Source organism: Bos indicus, chromosome 24, assembly GCF_029378745.1.
Source record: "Bos indicus isolate NIAB-ARS_2022 breed Sahiwal x Tharparkar chromosome 24, NIAB-ARS_B.indTharparkar_mat_pri_1.0, whole genome shotgun sequence".
Lineage (NCBI taxonomy): Eukaryota > Metazoa > Chordata > Mammalia > Artiodactyla > Bovidae > Bos > Bos indicus.
In genome coordinates, this window is record NC_091783.1 from 43,181,113 (window position 1) to 43,201,773 (window position 20,661).

Genomic DNA, 20,661 nt, shown 5'->3' on the forward strand with positions numbered 1-20,661 from the left:
GGACCGGAGGCGTGGCCGAGGGGGACACGTTCTCAGGAGGGGGCGGGGCCGGGTCGGGCGCGAGCAGAGGCGCTGCACCTGTTGGTGCGCCCCGCCTACGCTGCTGAGGCCCGGCGGAGTGGATCTTTCCCTCAGGCAGAGGCTATCTTCGACTCTTCGGACGCCTCTCTCGGTAGGTCCCTCGTCACATACTTTTTGTTGAGCGTCTGTTCTGTGGGGCCTTGTCAGTGGCGGTGCCGTCAGGAACCCGGCCGACGGCAGGTGAAGCGGCGCGGCCGTCAGGCTCCCACAGTGAGGGGGACTTGTGCGCCCGGGCGAGGTAGGCCCACCGGGCCTGAGGGGAAGAAATGAGGAAAGAGACTTGAGAGACTGTGGCGGGTCAAGTCGTGAGGGCCCTGCTTGGGGGAGCGGGGACGCGGGCGCGTTCTTTCCCAGATGGGTTTGAGCAGGCAAGCGTGACCGCGACTGAGGTGTAGGCAGCACGGGCTTTCCTCAGCGGCCGAAGAGCAGGGAAGCGGGAGCTAAGTTCAGGGTTGAGTCTCGCCGCCTGGCCGCGGCCCCGGAGGCTGGGTCGTTTCCTCACAGAGAGAATTCAGAGGCTGCGGGGCGGGAGCGCGAGGGCCGTCCCAAGTTTCTCCCCGCGAGTCGGTAACGTGGGCGGGACGGCGGGGAAGAGGGGTAGTAGCTAACGGGCGGGACTCGGGGGTCTCCTCTGGATCTTCCGGCCGCCGCCTCCTCAGGGGGCAGCGAGTTTTGTTCGTCGTTTGGTCTTTCGAGTCTGTTTTGGTGGCCGGCGCGGGACGGGCAATGCCCGGGTGCGGTGGTGATTCTATTGTAACGAGGGCTTAACTAGCAGAAGGTTACTTTCTGACACGGAGGTTCCCGCCCTTGTCTGTCTCCTCAAGAACCGCCTGGTCACAGGATGTAAGGTCTCCTGTCACATGGCCCACACCCCCTTCTCTGCTCATTCTGCCTGCTCTAACATTGATTGCCCCCCCTCAAGGAGTCTGGACCCTTAGAGTCTTTTAAGGGTCGAAGGTCCACCTTCTGTAGCTGCTTCAAGCCGAGTCAGGGCTTATCCCTACCTGTGGGGTCCAGACCACCTTGCTGTCAGAGGTAGGGGCCTCCGGGACACGGATGGAGCGCAGGGAGTAGGAAACTGCAGCTCAGTCCAGGTGATGTTGGTTGTCTCCATCTTCATGTGGGCCAGGTTGAAATTCCTGGCATACTGTCACCTGCAGGTGAAACTTGTAATGTGGAAAAAACAAACTTAACAAGCAGGTTTAGAAGGCAGGGGCCAAAATTCAGCAAAAGTATTGTTGGGAACAGAGGTCCAAATAGGGGTAGGACCAGGGGTATGTATTAACAGTACTCCTCTGACTGTGGTCCATATGGAGTCTGCACTGCGGTTACCCTTTCCAAAATTGTGTAGCTGTTGAGCCTGCTTTATATACCTTTTGGATATCTTCCACCTGGCCAGTGGTGATGATGTAGGTGCAACGTGGTTTTATGGTTTGTTGCAAATACCCTTCCCTGCTGTGCTAGGAGATAGCCCAAGGCCAGTCTTCTACATTGGCTAGGGATTAAGGGAGATCAAACCAGTCCATCCTAATGGAAATCAGTGTTGAATATTCATTGGAAGGACTGATGCTGAAGCTCAAACTCCAGTACTTTGGCCACCTGATGCGAAGAACTGACTCATTTGAAAAGGCCCTGATGCTGGGAAAGACTGAAGGCGGGAGGAGAAGGGGGCGACAGAGGATGAGATGGTTGGATGGCGTCACCAACTCGACGGACATGAGTTTGAGTAAACTCCGGGAATTGGTGATGGACAGGGAGGCCTAGCGTGCTGCAGTCCATGGGGTCGCAAAGAGTCAGACATGACTGAACTGAACTGAAGGGAGGTTGAGAGTCTGGAGAGTACATTCCTCGTGCTCCTGGTTGGGGTAGAGTAATTCCCTACTTATGAAGCCTTGCCTTGTGGTAGGCAAAATCTCCCTGTGGGGCCACTAGACCAACAGCAGTTACACTGCCTGCCAAGAGAGGCCAGCTGCACACTTGAGCCAGGGGTAGGGAATGAAGACATATAGTGGTGTTCCTCCAGGGGCTAAAAAGGCGAATGTGCAGGATACCATGGTTAATCATCTGTGTATGCATTGGTAGCCACCGCTCAGAGGGGACGCACATGAATGGGACCCTGCAGCCTTCCTTTTGGGTTTCTGAGGTTAGGGTAAAACTAACCTGTCCTGGAGCACATAGCCACATCTGGGTTCTGTTTACTTGAAGAAGCTGGCTCTGCCAGGTGAGGGTGGAGTCTGCTTAGTAGGTGCAGCTGGGGCCTTGATTTGCTTCGGATCCCCACCTCTAGCAACTGGGTCTTATCTGGGAGGAAGAGATTCCTCTTCAAGCAAGGCAGTTATGTTACATTCTGTGAATGAAGGAGGTAGAGTGCCCCCTTTCCAGTTTCAAAAATGGGTGTAGGTCGTGCACTACCAGGATCCCAGATGTATACAATGGGTGGAATTCTGGTCCCATCTATCTCTGTTGAGATCACTTTAGGTGTCCCTCTTTTGCATTTGTATCTTTGAAACGACCTTCAGCATATGCGTCATGTCCTATCCCTAAAGATGACTACCAGATCTTGAAGTCTTGAAAGTTGGATCCCTGTGGGTTTTCAGAAAAGGCTGGGTACTTTTCCAGTCAAGTTAGTGCAGAGATGACTGAGGACAGTTTAAAGCATGTCCAGTTGACCATGGAAAGAAGCCCTTCTATGCGTGGTTCCCAAGACTAGTTGGACTGGTTAAGGATGTAGAAAGAAGTGTTGGCTGAGGCTGAGTAGAAGATGGGTCACCCCAGGGCCTCATGAGGGTTGTTGTGGCAGATACAACAGTTATTAAGACTTTCATTTTTTTCCTACGAAGGATATTTGTACTATGGAGTTGCTCTTCCATCCCCCTTGTGTGGATACCCATAGAAGGGAGACAAATATCAGGGTGAATAATGGTTTCAGGGTGGCAGCAGTGAGCTTTCTTGAGTTGAAATAAGTAAGAGAATAATAGCAAAAATGACAGCTAGGAGTCCAACTCACCAACTCATTTTACTTACCTGCCCACAATGTCTGTCTTTTAAGTATATATATTCAACTTGTTGATTTGTAATTTTAAAAAACTTTATATATTTATTTATGGCTTCTCTGGGTCTTTGTTGCTTTGCCTGGACCTTTTTTAAGTTGTGGTGAGCGGGGCTACTCTTTGTTGCAGTGCGTGGGCTTCTCATTGCAGTGGCTTCTCTTGTAGTGGAGCACAGGCTCTAGGCAAGCGCACTGCAGTAGTTGTGGATTGCAGGCTCTACAGCATGGGCTCAGTAGTTGTAGCACACGGACGTAGTTGCTCCACAGCTTGTGGAATCTTCCTTTACCATGTCTCATGCATTGACAGGAGGATTCTTATCAACTGCACCACCAAGGAAGTCCCTACTTGTTGATTTTTAAATAGGAACCTCAGGCCTTCAGTGGGCTCACAGGTCCACTTGGAGGTGTCTTCCTTTTCATAGCTGGAGTCCTTTGTGGACTCAAGAGGAACCGGCTTGATTTGGAACAGGTGAATGCAGTTGTTGATCCCACGTAATTTTACTGCCATGGGGTGTTGAGAGTGTTCCCAGGTGGTACTAGTGGTAAAGAATCCACCTGCCAATGCAGGAGACATAAGAGACTCAAGTTCAGTCTCTGAACTGAGGAGATCCCTTGGAGGAGGGGATGGCAACCCACTCCAGTACTCTTGCCTGAAGGATCCCCATGGACAGAGGAGCATGGTGGGCTACAGTCCATAGGGTCGCATAGAGTTGGACATGACTGAAGTGATTTAGCATGCACACATACAGGGGTGCTGAGAAGAACTTAGTAAGGGCCCTTCCACTTGGGCAGTAATTAATCAGAGGGAGACCCTTCTCTCCATGTTTTTAGGAAGACAAAATCACCCAGCTAAACCTGAAGGGAGTCAGTTTCTTGACTGGGGGCCAGAAAAACCTGATTTCCGTATTCTGAAATTGCCTTTTGGGATGTATTGTTCAGTCATTCAGTTGTGTCTGATTCTTTGTGACCCCCATGGACTGCAGCATGTCAGGCTTCCCTGTCCTTTACTATCTCCTAGAGTTTGCTCAAATTCATGTCATTGAGTCTGTGATGCCATCCAACCATCTCATCCTCTGTCACCCCCTTCTCCTCCCACCCTCAATCCTTCCAGCATCAGTCTTTTCCAATGAGTTGGCTCTTTGCATCAGGTGGCCAGAATATTAGAGCTTCAGCTTCAGAGTCAGTCCTTCTGGTGAATATTCAGGATTGATTTCCTTTAGGATTGACTGGTTGATGATCTTGTTGTCCAAGGGACTCTCAAGAGTCTTTTCCAGCACCACAGTTCAAAAGCATCAATCTTTAGCATTCAGCCTTCTTTATGGTCCAGCTCTCACATCCATTCATGACTCCTGGGAAAACCATAGCTTTGACTATATGAACCTTTACCAGCTCAGTAATGTCTCTGCTTTTTAATATGCTAAGTTTTTCATAGCATTTCTTCCAAGGAGCAAGTGTCTTTTAATTTCATGGCTGCAGTCACCATCTGCAGTGATTTTGGAGCCCAAGAAAATAAAATCTGCCACTGTTTCCATTGATTCCCCATCTATTTGCTATGAAGTGATGGGGCTGGATGCCATGATCTTTGTTTTTTGAATGTCGAGCTTTAAGCCACCTTTTTCACTCTCTCCTTTCACTTTCATCAAGAGGCTCTTTAGTTCCTCTTCACTTTCTGCCATAAGGGTGGTGTCATCTGTGTATCTGAGGTTATTGATATATCTTCCTACAATCTTGATTCTAGCTTGTGCTTCATCCAGTCTGGCATTTTGCATGATGTACTCTGCATATAAGTTAAATAAGCAGGGTGACAATATACAGTGTTGACGTACTCCATTCCCAATTTGGAACCAGTCCGTTGTTCCATGTCCAGGTCTAACTTGCTTCTTGACCTGCATACAGATTTCTCATGAGGCAGGTAAAGTGGTCTGGTATTCCCATCTCTTTAAAAATTTCCCACAGTTTGTTGTGATCCACACAGTCATAGGCTCTAGTGTAGTCAATAAAGCAGAAGTAGATGTTTTTCTGGAATTCTCTGGCTTTTTCTGTGATCCAATGGATGTTGGCGCTTTGATCTCTGGTTCTTTTGCCTTTTCTAAATCAAGTTTGAACATCTGGAAATTCTCAGTTCACGTACTGTTGAAGCCTAGCTTGTAGAATTTTTCTTTTATTAATTTATTTTTTTATTGAAGGATAATTGCTTTACAGAATTTTGTTGTTTTCTGTCAAACCTCAACATGAATCAGTCATCAGTACACATATATCCCCTCCCCTTTGAAACTCCCTCCCATCTCCTGCCCCATCCCACCGTTCTAGATTGATACAGAGTCCCTATTTGAGTTTCCTGAGCCATACAGCAAATTCCCCTTTGCTATCTGTTTTACATATGGTAATATAAGTTTCCATGTTACTCTTTGCATACATTTTACCCTCTCCTCCCCTCTTGCCATGTCCATAAGTCTGTTCTCTATGTCTGTTTCTCCATTGCTGCCCTGTAAGTTCTTCAGTATCATTCTTCTAGATTCCATATATGCGTTAGAATATGATATTTATATTTCTCTTTCTGATTCACTTAACTCTGTATAATAGGTTCTAGGTTCATTCACCTCATCAGAACTGACTGACGTTCCTTTTTATGGCTGAGTAATATTCCATTGTGTATATGTACCACGACGTCTTTATCCATTCATCTGTCAGTGGACATCTAGGTTGCTTCCATGTTCTAGCTATTGTAAACAGTGCTGCAATAACAATGGGGTACATATGTCTTTTTCCATTTTGGTTTTCTCAGGATATATGCCTAGGAGTGGAATTTCTGGGTCATATGGTGGTTTTACTCCTAGTTTTTTAAGGAATCTCCATACTCTCTTCCATAGTGGATGTATCAATTTACATTCCCACCAACAGTGCAAGAGCGTTCCCTTTTCTCCACACCCTCTCCAGCATTTATTGTTGGTAGACATTTTGATGATGGCCATTCTGACCGGTGTGAGGTGATATCTCATTGTAGTTTTGATTTGCATTTCTCAAATAATGAGCAATGTTGAGCATCTTTTCATGTGTTTGTTAGCTATCTGTATGTCTTCTTTGGAGAAATGTCTCTTTAGGCCTTTTTCCCACTTTTTGTTTGGGTTGTTTGTTTTTCTGGCTTTGAGTTGTATGAGCTGCTTGTATATTTTAGAAATTAATCCTTCGTCAGTTGTTTCATTTGCTATTATTTTCTCCCATTCTGAGGGTTGTCTTTTCACCTTGTTTATAGTTTACTTTGCTGTGTGAAAGCTTTTAAGTTTAATCAGGTCCCACTTGTTTACTTTTGTTTTTATTTCTATTACTCTCGGAGGTGGGTCATAGAGGATCTTGCTTTATGTCATCGAGTGTTCTGCCTATGTTTTCCTCTAAGAGTTTTATAGTTTCTAGTCTTACATTTAGGTATTTAATCCGTTTTGAGTTTATCTTTGTGTTTGGTGTTAGGAAGTGTTCTAATTTCATTCTTTTACACATAACTGTTCAGTTTTCTCAGCACCATTATTTAAGAGGCTGTCTTTGCCTCGTTGTATATTCTTGCCTCCTTTGTCAAAAATAAGGTACCCATAGGTGCATGGGTTTATTTCTGGGCTTTCTGTCTTGTACCATTGGTCTGTGTTTCTGTTTTTGTTCCACTACTGTACTGTCTTGATGATTGTAGCTTTGTAGTATAATATGAAGTCAGGAAGGTTGTTTCCTCCAGCTCCATTCTTCTTTCTCAAGACTGCTTTGGCTATTCAGGGTCTTTTGTGTTTCCATATGAATTGTGAATTTTTTTGTTCTAGTTCTGTGAAAAAATGCCACCTGTAATTTGATAGGGATCTCATTGAATCTGTAGATTGCATTTGGTAGTATAGTCATTTTCACAATATTGATTCTTCCTACCCAGGAACATGGAATATCTCTGCATCTGTTTATGTCGTCTTTGATTTCTTTCATTAGTGTCTTATAATTTTCTGTGTACATTTCTTTTGTCTCCTTAGGTAAGGTCATTCCTAGATATTTAATTCTTTTGGTTGCAATGATGAATGGGATTGATTCCTCAATTTCTCTTTCTGATTTTTCATTGTTAGTATGTAGAAATGCAAGTGATTTCTGTGTATTGGTTTTGTATCCTTCAACTTTGCTAAATTCACTGATTAGCTATAGTAATTTTCTGATACTGTCTTCAGGGTTTTTTATGTACAGTATCATGTCATCTGCAAACAGTGAGAGCTTTACTTCTTCTTTTCTTATCTGGATTCCTTTTACCTCTTTTTCTTCTCTGATTGCTGTAGCTATGACTTCCAAAACTATGTTGAATAATAGTGGTGAAAGTGGACTCCCTTGTCTTGTTCCTAATCTTAGGGGGAATGCTTTCAGTTTTTCACCATTGAGAATAATGTTTGCTGTAGGCTTATCATATATGGGTTTTACTATGTTGAGGTAGATTCCACCTATGCCCATTTTTGAAGAGTTTTAATCATAAATGGATGCTGAATTTTGTTAAAGACTTTTTCTGCATATATTGAGATGATCATATGGTTTTTATCTTTTAATATGGTGTATTACATTGATTGATTTGCATATATTGTAGAATCCTTGCGTCCCTGGAATAAACCCAACTTGATCATGGTGTATGAGCTTTTTGATGTGTTGCTGAATTCTGTTTGCTAAAATTTTGTTGAGGATTTTTGCATCTATGTTCATCAGTGTGATATTGTCCTGTAGTTTTCTTTTTTTGTGGTGTCTTTGTCTGGTTTTGGTATCAGGGTGATGATGGCCTCATAGAATGAGTTTGGAAGGGTTCCTTCCTCTGAAATTTTTTGAAAAGAGTTTTAGAAGGTTAGGCATTAGTTCTTCTCTAAATGTTTGATAGAATTCTCCTGTGAAGCCATTGGTTCTGGGCTTTTGTTTTTTGGAAGATCTTTGATCACAGCTTCAATTTCAGTGCTTGTAATTGGGTTGTTAACAATTTCTATTTCTCCCTGATTCAGTATTGGAAGATTGAACTTTTCTAAGAATCTATCCATTTCTTCCAGGTTATCCATTTTATTGTCATATAGTTGTTCATAATAATCTCTTATAATCCTTTGTATTTCTTCATTGTCTGTTGTAATCTCTCCTTTGTCATTTCTAATTTTGTTGACTCTTTACCTCTTTTTTTCTTGATGAGTGTGGCTAAAGGTTTGTCAATTTTATCTTCTCAAAGAACCAGCTTTTAGTTTTATTAATCTTTACTATAGTTTCTTTCATTTCTTTTTCATTTTTTTCTGCTTGGATCTTTTATGATTTCTTTCCTTCTACTAATTTTGGGGTTTTATTGTTCTTCTTTTTTCAGTTGTTTTAGGTGTAAAGTTAGGTTGTCTATTTGATGTTTTTCTTGTTTCTTGAGATAGGATTGTATTGCTATAAACTTCCCTCTTAGAACTGCTTTTGCTGCATCCCATAGGTTTTGAGTTGTCGTGTTTTCATTGTCATTTGTTTCTAGAAATGTTTTTATTTCCCTTTTGATTTCTTCAGTAACCTGTTGGTTATTTAGAAACGTGTTGTTTAATCTCCACATGTTTGTGTTTCTTACAGTTTTTTTCTTGTGATTGATATCTAATCTCATAACATTGTGGTTGGAGAAGATACTTGATATGATTTAAATTTTCTTAAATTTACTGAGGTTTGATTTGTGACCCAAGATGTGGTCTATCCTGGAGAATGTTCCATGTGCAGTTGAGAAGAAGGTGTATTCTTCTGCATGTGGATGGAATCTCCTGAAGATAGCAATGAGATCCATCTCATCTAATGTATCATTTAAGACTTGTGTTTCCTTATTAATTTTCTGTTTTGATGATCTGTCCATTGGTGTGGGTGGGGTGTTAAAGTCTCCTACTATTATTATGTTACTGTCAATTTCTCCTTTTATGTCTGTTAGTGTCTGTCTTAGGTATTGAGGTACTCCTGTGTTGTGTGCATTGATATTTAGAACTGTTATGTCTTCCTCTTGGATTGATCCCTTAATCATTATGTAGTGTCCCTCCTTATCTTTTATAATATTCTTTATTTTAAGGTCTATTTTGTCTGATATGAGGATTGCTACTCCAGTTTTCTTTTGCTTCCCATTTGTGTGGAGTATATTTTTCCATCATCCCACTTTCAGTCTATATGTGTCTTTAGGTCTGATGTAGGTTTCTTGTAGACAGGATATATGTGGGTCTTGTTTTTGTATCCATTCAGCCAGTCTGTATCTTTTGGTTGGAGCATTTAATCCATTTTTATGTAAAGTAGTTATTGATATATATGTTCCTATTGCCATTTTCTTAATTGTTTGGGGTTGATTTTATAAGTCTTTTTTCTTCTCTTGTATTTCTTGACTATATAAGTCCCTTTAACATTTGTTGTAAAGCTGGTTTGGTGGTACTGAATTCTCTTAACTTTTGCTTGTCTTAAAAGCTTTTTATATCTCCATCAATTTTGCATGAGATCCTTGCCAGATACAGTAATCTTGGTTGTAGATTTTTCCCTTTCAGTACTTTAAATATATCCTGCCATTCCCTTCTGGCCTGCAGTTTTTCTGCTGAAAGATCAGCTGTTAAACATATGGGGTTTCCCTTGTATGTTACCTGTTGCTTCTCCCTTGCTGCTTTTAATATTCTTTCTTAGTGATTGAGGGCAGGAGGAGAAGGGGACAACAGAGAATGAGATGGTTGGATGGCATCACTGACTCAGTGGACATGGGTTTAGGTAGACTCCAGCAGTTGGTGATGGACAGCCTGGTGTGTTGCAGTTCATGGGATCACGAAGAGTTGGACATGACTGAGCAACTGAACTAAACTTAGTGATTAGTCTTTGTTAGTTTGATTAGTTGTATGTGTCTTGGCATGTTTCTCCTTGGATTTACCCTGTATGGGATTCTTTGTTCCTCTTGGCTTGATTATTTTCTTTTCCTTTTTTTTTTTTTTTTCCATGTTGTGGAGATTTTCAACTGTAATCTCTTCAAAAAATTTCTCATACCCTTTCTTTTTCTCTTCTGCTGCTTCTGAGTCACGTCAGTTGTGTCCAACTCTGTGTGACCCCACAGATGGCAGCCCAACAGGCTCCTCTGTCCGTGGGATTCTCCACGCAAGTTCAGTTCAGTCACTCAGTCTTGTCCGACTCTTTGCGACCCCATGAATCGCAGCATGCCAGGCCTCCCTTGTCCATCACCAACTCCTGGAGTTCACCCAGACTCACGTCCATCGAGTCAGTGATGCTATCCAGCCATCTCATCCTCTGTCGTCCCCTTCTCTTCCTGCCCCCAATCCCTCCCAGCATCAGAGTCTTTTCCAATGAGTCAACTCTTCGCATGAGGTGGCCTAAGTACTGGAGTTTCAGCTTTAGCATCATTCCTTCCAAAGAAATCCTAGGGCTGATCTCCTTCAGAATGGACTGGTTGGATCTCCTTGCAGTCCAAGGGACTCTCACGAGTCTTCTCCAACACCACAGTTCAAAAGCATCAATTCTTCGGCTCTCAGCTTTCTTCACAGTCCAACTCTCACATCCATACATGACCACTGGAAAAACCATAGTCTTGACTAGACAGACCTTTGTTGGCAAAGTAATGTCTCTGCTTTTCAATATGCTATCTAGGTTGGTCATAACTTTCATTCCAAGATCCCTATAATTCAAATGTTGGTGCGTTTGATATTGTCCCAGAGGTCTCTGAGACTGTCCTCAGTTCTTTTCATTCTTTTTACTTTATTCCACTCTTCAGAAGTTATTTCCACCATTTTATCTTCCAGCTCACTGATTTGTTCTTCTGCTTCAGATATTCTGCTATTGATTCATTCTAGAGTATTTTTAATTTCAGTAATTGTGTTATTTGTCTCTGTATGTTTATTCTTTAATTCTTCTAGGTCTTTGCTAATTGATTTCTTGCATTTTCTCCATTTTGTTTTCAAGGTTTTTGATCATCTTTACTATTATTATTCTGAATTCTTTTTCAGGTAGTTTGCCTATTTCCTCTTCATTTATTTGGACTTCTGTGTTTCTAGTTTGTTCCTTCATTTGTGTAGTATTTCTCTGCCTTTTCATTATTTTTTTTTAATTTACTGTGTTTGAGGTCTCCTTTTCCCAGGCTTCAGGGTTGAATTCTTTCTTCCTTTTGGTTTCTGCCCTTCTAAGGTCAGTCCAATGGTTTGTGTAAGCTTCTTATAGGGTGAGATTTGTGCTGAGTTTTTGTTTGTTTTTCCTCTGAGTGAGGTGGTAATCCTGTCTGCTGATGATTGGATTTGTATTTTTGGTTTGTTTGCTGTTTAGATGAGGCATCCTGCACAGGGTGCTACTGGTGGTTGGGTGATGCCAGGACTCGTATTCACGTGGTTTCCTTTGTGTGAGTTCTATTTGATACTCCCTAGGATTAGTTCTCTGGTAGTCTAGGGTCTTGGAGTCAGTACTCCCACTCCAAAGGCTCAAGGCTTGATCTCTGGTCAGAAACGAAAATTCCACAAGTGGTTATGGCATTAAGTGAGATTAAAAAAATATCCAAAAATGAGAAACCAAAGATGAATCCCAGACAAATGGCTGTTACAAAATTAGGCAAATAATAATGAAAATAATGGAATATACACATATACATATACATCCATGAGCAAAGTGAAAACAGTCCAACAAAAATAAAGTACAGTACATTGACCCAGCAAACAAAGGGAATCAAAAATTATATTTACCAGTTAAGAACAAAACTAAAGCCAAACTGGAAAACAAAACTAAAGCAAAGTGCCATGTGGGGAATAAAGCAATGAAAACAAAACCAACAGATGTGTTGAGAGGAAAGGAAAGAAAGAAAAAAAAGAATAGATATGCAAAGTTAAACAGAGGTAGATAAAGAAGATTTATATATATTAAAGATTAACTGCAAGGGGAAAAGAACAGTAGGAAAGGCAAAGGAATAAATGTAGAAAAAAATATAATAGGTTTAAAAAAATTAAAAATTAAAATAACAAAAAAGAGAAAAGGAAAAAAAAAAAAAACTGGAAGAAGAAAGAAAAAAGGAAAACTCCACAGAACTGCAAAAGCCCAATGTAGAGGCAGAGGTTTATAGCAACAATAAAAAGTGTGACTGAATAGATATGCAAAGTTAAATAGAGGTAGATAAAGAAGATTTAAATACATTAAAGATTAACTGCAAGTGGAAAAGAACAGTAGGAAAAGCAAACAAAGGAATAAATGTAGAAAAAATAATAGGTTTAAAAAATTAAAATTAAGAAAAGAGAAAAGAAAAAAAAGGAAAGCTCCACAGAACGGCAATAAAAAATGTGACTGAGAAAAAAAAAGAAGCTCAAAAGTTTAATTAGATTTCATAGTGCCAATAAAATTGACAATTTAACAGAGGGGGGGAACATCCAAAAGAATCTACAGAGCAAGTTGAAACATAAGAATAATAAATGTTTTTCTTGAGTCACTGCTGTCAGAGTCCTTTCCCTCGCTTGGAGTCATAGTCCACTTCACCACCCTAGGATGCCCTCCAACACTGTGCTGATCTCTGGAGTTGCTATGGGGACAGCTCAGATTCTAATCTGGTCCTACTCCTGTGTGTTCTTGCCTCCAATGTCCACAGCTATCAGAACTAGTGCTTTTTTTGTGTGGTAGCTCTCAATGACTTTTTATATATTCCATAGATACAGAATTGGCCTAGTTGATCCTGTGGATTTGATCTGCAGCTTGTACAGCTGGTGGGAAGGTTTTGGGTCTTCTTCCTTAGCCACACTGCCCCTGGGTTTCAATTGTGGTTTTATTTTCACCTCTGCATGTGGGTCATCCACTGGGGTTTGCTCCTGAGGCTGCCCTGGAGGACTTGGGTTTGCACCTGTGAAGGCCAGGTGTGGCAGTGGTGTGCAGCTGCTTGGGTTGCAGGGGTTCTGGCAGCACGAGGTACTCAGGGGAGTTGGCGGTTAGGGCAGCAGGAAATATAGTGCTCCAGAAGGGTATGGCAACCAGTATTGGCCAATAGGTTCCAGTATTCTTGCCTGGAGAGCCCACCTCCGTGATTGAGAAGCCTGACAGGCCACAGTCTGCAGGGTGGCAAAGAGTCGGACACTACCAAAGTGACCCTGTGTGCAGAGATGCAAGACTTTTTTTTGCCTGTGGCAGCTCTGCCCCAGTGAGAGGTGAGCATGAAGGTGGCACAGCTGCTTGGTTTTCAGGGACCCTGGCAGTGCCAAGTGTGCAGGGGCATGGATTGCCTCCACCACAGGAGTTATGAGAGTCTTTTTTGGAGCCTCTTGTAGCTGGGGATCAGAAGGCCTCTTTGGCCAGTCTTTCTCCGTAGCTCCGCCCATTGAGACACTTAGAGGACTCCGTTGCCTGGGGTCCTTCTCTGTTGTTCAGGGCGTCAGGCACATAGAGGGGCCCCCCTGACTGGAGTCTACTCTGTACTTCAGTGCCTCAGGGGTTTAATGGGCCAGCCTCTCTATTGTTCAGCTGCTGATTGTGGCATGTGGGAACTGAAAGGCTATGGTGATGGCTCCACCGCCTTGCTTCCATGGCTGCCTGGCCTCCCTTCACAGGCATCTCCTTCCACAATCTCCTCCCTCACATCCCCTCGATCCATCTCTCCGCAGTCAAACAGCAGCCCTCGCCCTGGGATTGCTCCACAATCCCCAAACTCCAGCTCCCAGTCTCTGTACCTCTAAGGGACCTACATCCCTCTCTGGGGTATGTATGGATGTGGCAAGAACTGTCTGATTCTCATTCCATTTAGGCTGCCACAGATCAGCTGTTTCACTGTTAGACTTAAATGTTTCTCCTCTGACTCAGACAATTGCCCCCATGTGGGGATCGGACCCCCTGCCGAGGGCAGGTCCAGTCCTACTAACACTCTTGTTTTTCCCCCTAGTTCCTTCATTCTACCAAATTTTTCGTGGTTCAATATATTCTTTTCCACTCATCAGGTACTCCTCTATGCGCTCAGCTGGCATTGTGCATGCAGTTCTCTGTCTGATGGTGTATTCTTGATGTATCCGTGGAGAGAGATGTTCTCCATGTCCACCTGCTCCTTCTTGTTCTCCTTATTTCTGGTATAATAGTGTTTAGTTTATTTCTAATATCATAGTGTTGTAATAAGAAAAGATGCTTGATATGATTTCACTTTTCTTAAATTTATCAAGGCATGCCTTTTGGCCCAGCATGTGATCTATCCTGGAGAATGTTCTGTGTGCACTTGAGAAGAATGTGTAGTCTGCTGCTTTTGGATGGAATGCTCTCTAAATATCAGTGAAGTTCATCTGGTCTAAAGTGTCATTTAAGGCCCATGTTTCACTACTAATTTTCTGTCTGGATGATCTGTCCACTGATGAAAGTGGGGTATTAAAGTCCCCAACTATTACTGTGTTTATTTTTAGTTTTTTGAGGAACCTCCACACTGCTCTCCATAGTGGCTGGACCAATTTACTTTCCTACCAACAGTATAAGAGAGTTTGCTTTTCCCCACAGCCTCTCTAGCATTTATTATTTGTAGACTTTAAAACTATTTATTTTGTAAAGTTAAAAAAAAAAAACTATTTGTTTTTGGCTGCATTGGGTTGCTGCATGCAGGCTTTTTTTTTTTTTTTGCAGGCTTTCTTTAGTTGCATTGAACAGGGACTACAATCTAGTCTTGGTGCATGGGTTTCTTATTGCTTTGGCTTCTTTTGTAGAGTGTAGACTCTAGGGCATGTGCTGACTTCCGTAGTTGGGGCACACTGACTTAGTTGTCCCACAGCATATGGAGTCTTCCCAGACCAGAGATCAAACCCATGTCCTCTGCATTGGCAGGCAGATTCTTAACCTCTGGACTGCCAGGAAATTCCTGTAGACTTTTTGATGACCATTATGACCAGTGTGAGGTGGTTTGATCATTGTTCTTTTGATTTGCATTTTTATAATAATTAGTGATGATGAGAATCTTTTCATGTGCCTATTGGCCATCTGTTGTGTGTCTTCTTTGGAGAAATATCTATTTACATCTTGTGCTCATATTTTTAAAAACAACTTTTTATTTTTGTATTGAACTATAGTCAGTTAAAGGCTTCCCTGGTGGCTCAGTGGTAGAGAATCTGCCTTTTATACCGGAGATGTGGGGTCAATCCCTGGGTTGGGAAGATCCCTTGGAGGAGCGGGGGCAACCCACTCCAGTATTCTTGCCTGGAAACCCCATGGATAGAGGAGCCTGGTGGGCTATGGTCCGTAGGGTCAAAGAGTTGCTGAAGCAACTGAGCATGCACAGTCAGTTAACAATTTTGTTAGCCAATTAATAATGTTTTATAGTTTTAGGTGGAGTGCAAAGGGACTCAGCCATACATATACATGTATCCATTCTCCCCTAAACGCCCTCCTTCTGCTCATTTTTTTTTATTGGGTTGTTTGTTTTTGTGTTATTGAATTGTATGAACTGTTTGTATGTTTTGGAAATTAAACCCTTGTTAAGGTTTCCTTGTTAAGAAATTTGCATCATTTGCAAATATTTTCTGCCAGTCCATAGATTATTTTTTCATTTTGTTTATGGTTTCCTTTGCTGTGCAAGAGTTTTTACATTTGATTAGATCTCATTTGTTCACTTTTTCTTTTATTTCTATTGCCTTAGAGACCTAAGGAAACATTAGTTAATTTATGTCAGAGAATGTTTTGCCTATGTTCTCTTTCAGATGTTTTATGTTGTCATGTCTTATATTTAAGTCTTTAAGCCATTTTGAGTTTGTGTGTGGTGTGTTCTAACTTCATTGACTTGCATGTGACTGTCCAACTTTCCCAGCACCACTTGCTGAAGAGACTTTTTCCCATTGAATATTCTGGTCTCCTTTGTCCAAAATTAATTAACCATAGGTATGTGGGTTTATTTCTAGGCTCTCTATTCTGTTCCATTAATCCATAGGTCTGTTTTTGCCAGTACCACACTATTTCAATTTCTGTAGCTTTGTGGTATTGTCTCATGTCTGGGAGGGTTATACCTCCTGTTTTGTTCTTTTTCTTCTGGATTGCTTTAGCTATTCTGGATCTGTTATGGTTCCATATAAATTTAAGGATTATTTGTTCTAGTTCTGTGAAGAATGTCATGGGTAATTTGATAGGGATTGCATTAAATCTGTAAATTGCTTTGGGTAATATGGCCCTTTTACCAGTATTTATTATTCCAATCCAGGAGCATGGGATAGCTTTCCCTTTCTTTGAATCATCTTAAGCTTCCATTACCAATTTTTTTAGTAGTATTTTTTTTATTGTACTTCATTTAGAATGTCTTAGTTACTATACAGCAAAGTGATTCAGGCATATATATGTATATATTCTTTTCCATTATGGTTTATCATAGGATATTGAATATAGTTCTGTGTGCTATATAGTAGATTGAGTATAGTTCTGTTTGGTATATAGCAGGACCTTCTTTATTCATCCTACATAAAAAGCTTACATCTGCTAATCCCAACTTCCCACTCCTCTTCTTCCTCAACCCCCTCCCCCTTGGCAACCACCAATCTGTTCTTTATGTCCATGATTCTTTTTCTGTTTCATAGATGGGTTCACTTGTGTCATATTTTAGATTCTACATCTAAGTGATATTATATGGTATTTGTCTTTTCTTTCTGTATAATAACCTCTTGTTGGATCTGGGTTGTTGCAAATGGAATTATTTCATTCTTTTTATGGCTGAGTAGTATCCCATTGTGTATATGTACCACATCTTCTTTATCCATTCATCTGTTGATGGACATTTAGGTTGTTTCTATGTCTTGGCTGTTGTGAACAGTGCTGCTATAAACACAGGGGTTCATGTATCTTTTTAAATTACAGTTTTGTCCAGATATATGCCCAGGCTTCCCAGGTGGCTCAGAGGTAAAGAGTCTGCCTGCCAATGCAGGAGAAACAGATTTGATCCCTGGGTCAAGAATATCCTCTGGAGAAGGAAATGGCAACCCATTTCAGTGTTCTTGCCTGGGAAATCCCATGCACAGAGGAGCCTGGCGGGCTATACTGCATGGGGTTGCAAAAGAGTCGGCCATGACTTTGTGACTAAACAACAACCAGATACGTGCTCAGGAGTGGGATTGCTGAATTTTATGGTAATTCTATTTGTAGTCTTCTGAGAAACTTCTATACTGTTTTCCATAGTGACTGCACCAACTTACATTCACATCAACAGTGTACAAGGGTTCCCTCTTCTCTACACCCTCTCCAGCATTTACTTGTAGACTTTTTACTGACCATTCTGAGGTGGTATCTTATTATAGTTTTGATTTACATTTCTCTAATAATTAGCGATGTTGAGCATCTTTTCATGTGCATATTGGCCATCTGTATTTCTTGTTTGAAGACATGTCTGTCTAGGTCTTCTGATCATTTTTGGATATGGTCATTTGCTTTTTTTGTTGTTGAGTTTTATGAGCTGTTTGTATATTTTGGAAATTAAGCCCTTTTTGGTTGCATCATTTGCAAATATTTTCTCCCATTCTAAAGGTTGCTTTTCCTTTTGTTTATGGTTTTCTTTGAGCAAGTTTTTAAGTTTGATTAGGTCCCATTTGTTTATTTTTGTTTTTATTTCTATTGCCTTGGAAGACTAACCTAAGAAAACTTGGGTACAATTTATGTCAGAGAATGTTTTGGAGACCTTCTTTTCTAGGATTTTTATGGTGTCATGTCTTATATTTAGGTCTTTAGGCCATTCTGAGTTTATTTTTGTGTGTGATGGATGTGAGGGTGTGTTCTAACTTCATTGATCTACTTGCAGCTGTCCAACTTTCCCAATACCACTTGCAAGAGAGACTTTTTCCTCTTTTTGTATTCTTGCCTTCTGATTGACCATTCAGTTCATTTCAGTTTAGTCACTCAGTCATGTCCGACTCTTTGTGACCCCGTGAATCACAGCACGCCAGGCCTCCCTGTCCATCACCAACTCCCGGAGTCCACCCAAACCCATGTCCATCGAGTCAGTGATGCCATCCAGCCATCTGATTGACCATAGGCGTCTGAGATTTTTTTCCTGGGCTCTCTATTCTGTTCCATTGATTCCTGTGCCTGTTTTTGTTCCAATACCATACTTTAAAAAATAAAATTTAAAATTAATTTATTTTTGACTATGCTGGGTCTTCATTACTGTTCATGGGCTTTTTTTAGTTGCAGTGGCTTCTCTTGTTGCAGAGCACAGGCTCTAGAGCGTGTGGGATTGGTTGCCACACAGCATGTGGCATCTTACCAGGCCAGGGATTGAACCTGCTTCCCCTGCACTGGCAGATGGATTTTTAACCACTGGACCGTCAGGGAAATCCTCACATTTTTTGCTTACTCTAGTTTTGTAGTATTGTCTGAAGTATGGGAGGGTTATGCCTCCTGCTTTTTTCTTTTTCTTCAAGATTGCTTTAGCAATTCTGGGTCTTTTATGGTTCCATATACATTTTAAGATTATTTATTCTAGTTCTGTGAAGAATATCATACTTTAACAGAAATTGAATTAAATCTGTAGATTGCCCCAACATTCTTATTTGAAGCCCCAACTTCCAATTGACTGTATTTGTAGATAATGCAATATCTTTCACAAATATACATGCATAAATTCTCAACAAAATACTGGCAAACCAAAGTTAGTATCATATTTGAAGGATTCTACACCATGACCAAGAGGGATTTATCTCAGAATGTCAGGATGGTTCAACATAAGAAAATTAGTCAATGTAATACATCAGGTTAATAGAATGATGTTTTAAAATTACATGATATTCTCAATTGACAGCAAAGGCATTTGACAAAAATCCAACACTGTTTCATGAGAGAAATCACTTGGAGTACTAGAGAAGGTAATTTTCTCAACATAATAAAGGGCACTTGTGAAAAAATCACAGCTAACGTCTTACTCAGTGTTAAGAGACTGAAATTGTTTCCTCTGAGATCAAGAACAGAATCAAAAATGCCCACTTTCACCATTACAATTTAACATTGTACTGGAAGTTCTAGCCACATCAAGAAGACAAGAAAAAGAAATATTAGGCATCTGTATGGGAAAGGAAGAAGTAAAGCTATCTCTATACACGTATGATGGGATTATAATTAATAGAAAATCATAATCATTAAAGGTTGCTAGAACTAATAAGTTCAGCAAAGTTGAGGATACAAAATAGGGAGTGAAAGTGAGTCTCTCATTCTCAATGCTTATAAAAATAATTTTCTTAGAGATTTTTTTGGTGTGCTGTGTATGTGTCTATATGGTTTCCATATATTTACAAGCATATAAAGTATACTTTAATGTGAATGAAATTGTGGTTTATACACTTTACTTTTTTGATTAACATATGCTTCTTGTATGTTAAAAACCTATAGTTCCACCCCAGTTCTTTAATCAGCTTCCTGATATTCTGTGGGAACAGTGTAACAGTTTCTAACCAAGAATCAGTTAGACTGCTCCCAATTTATTTGTATTTTAGATGCTACAGTGAACATTATTGATATATACACACACGCACATACCTGCCAATACATATTCACAGGATAATTTCCCAGCAGATAGCGCTTAGTAAACATTAAAAAAAAATGTTACTTGTGTTTGAGGGGGTAGGGACCCTAAGACTACTTACGGAGAGCTTTGTTGCATAGTGTGCCCACAGGGTGGCAGGAGAGGTCTATTAATCTTGACAGCTGTGCATCATGCATTTCAGAAAACTGTTCACAGGCTGGTCTGGATATTGTTCCCTCCTAAATGATGTTACTGTTGTTAATTTGTAACAATGTTAATTATTTTTGTAAGTTGAAACTGATATAATATTTTCAGTCAGTGGTCATAACCTGTGCTGCTGTTTCTGGTAATGTGCCCCAAGTAAAGGAATCTAAAGACACAGTATTAATATCCTCTATGTGACAACCAATAAAAGAATGAATTACATCAATCTCTAAAAGTGCAAGTTTTATGAATGACGATAGCAAACATTTAGAATATTCCTAATCACCATGTATTGTAAAGTATTGCTGTTGTTCATTTGCTGTCGTGTCCGACTCTTTGAGATCTCATTGACTGCAGCAAGCCAGGCTTCCTTGTCCTTCATTATCTCCCAGAGTTTGCTCAAACTCACATCCATTGAGTTGATGATACTATCCAACCATCTCATCCTCTGTCATTCACTTCTCCTCCTGCCTTTAGTCTTTCCCAGCATCAGCGTCTTTTCCACTACATTACTTTGTAGTGATCAAATATTTTTCTAAAAGTTTAGCCACAATAGTGCATAGAAATCATAAAGTCCCTAGATTTTTCCTAGTTGTGTCTTCTTGAGAGAAAACTGATGATTGTTTTGGATACCAAACCCCTTGGTCATGAGCCGTCTTTGCAATGCCAGAAAACATAAGGGAAACGGATAGAATTTAAAGTGCCCAGAAGCAGAAATACAGAGCAGAACTTAGGCTATTTAAGGGAGAGACTTAGTTCAGGAATTGTATGTAAGGTTTGGGAAGAGGAATTAATTACATAGAAACATATATCACAGAAAGTAAAGAGTCACAGAGGTATACTCTGTTTTAATAAAATATGAGAATATCTTGGTTGTGTTGGAGTT

General features: G+C 40.9%; 1 protein-coding gene across 16 annotated transcripts in view; it reads left to right on the forward strand.

The window, feature by feature from the left end:
- The first annotated feature begins 3 nt into the window (after positions 1 to 3).
- PRELID3A (PRELI domain containing 3A) overlaps positions 4 to 20,661 on the forward strand; it is a 49,448-nt gene continuing 28,790 nt past the window's right edge. For 7 of the 16 annotated variants that reach the window (XM_070778969.1, XM_070778967.1, XM_019986683.2 and 4 more), the window contains exon 1: positions 20 to 172. The gene's annotated coding sequence lies outside the window, so the exon portion shown is untranslated. Of the gene's footprint in view, positions 173 to 20,661 lie in introns of all 16 variants that reach the window. The other 9 variants (XR_011563833.1, XR_011563834.1, XM_070778968.1 and 6 more) reach the window with 5 other exon arrangements.